Source organism: Chrysochloris asiatica, unplaced genomic scaffold, assembly GCF_000296735.1.
Source record: "Chrysochloris asiatica unplaced genomic scaffold, ChrAsi1.0 scaffold00003, whole genome shotgun sequence".
Lineage (NCBI taxonomy): Eukaryota > Metazoa > Chordata > Mammalia > Afrosoricida > Chrysochloridae > Chrysochloris > Chrysochloris asiatica.
In genome coordinates this window covers 12,936,486-12,936,940 of record NW_006408521.1, presented here as the reverse complement: position 1 = coordinate 12,936,940, position 455 = coordinate 12,936,486, and positions in this window count along the sequence as shown.

Genomic DNA, 455 nt, shown 5'->3' with positions numbered 1-455 from the left:
TCCAGTGTCTATTTTATAATGTAATGCAAGGAGAATCAAGATTCAAAAGACAGCCAAGGATCTTAACATTATTTCCCCCTTTTTCCCCATATCAATCATGTCTCAATCCCTGTATCCCAGAGCCCTGTTGTTCCAAGGTTGTGCATACATCATTATTTACCTATGTCCCACTTAGCCCATGAAAACCTAATTGTTCTCCAATTCGTTTTGTTATTCCATTCCCCTCTCCTTTTTTGCATATCGCCCCCTTCCCAGCACCCAAACTATCCTGTGTCTATTCCCTGCCCTGTGCTCCACCTTTCTGCCCCTCCCCTCACCCTACCCCCACGTCCCAGCAACCAGCAAAGAATCCCCCCATGCCCCCTTTAGTATGGGTTCTTTTTCTTAGTCTTTTATAGTAGTGGTCCTATGCAGTATTTCTCCTTTTGTGACTGATTAATTTCACTCAAATAATA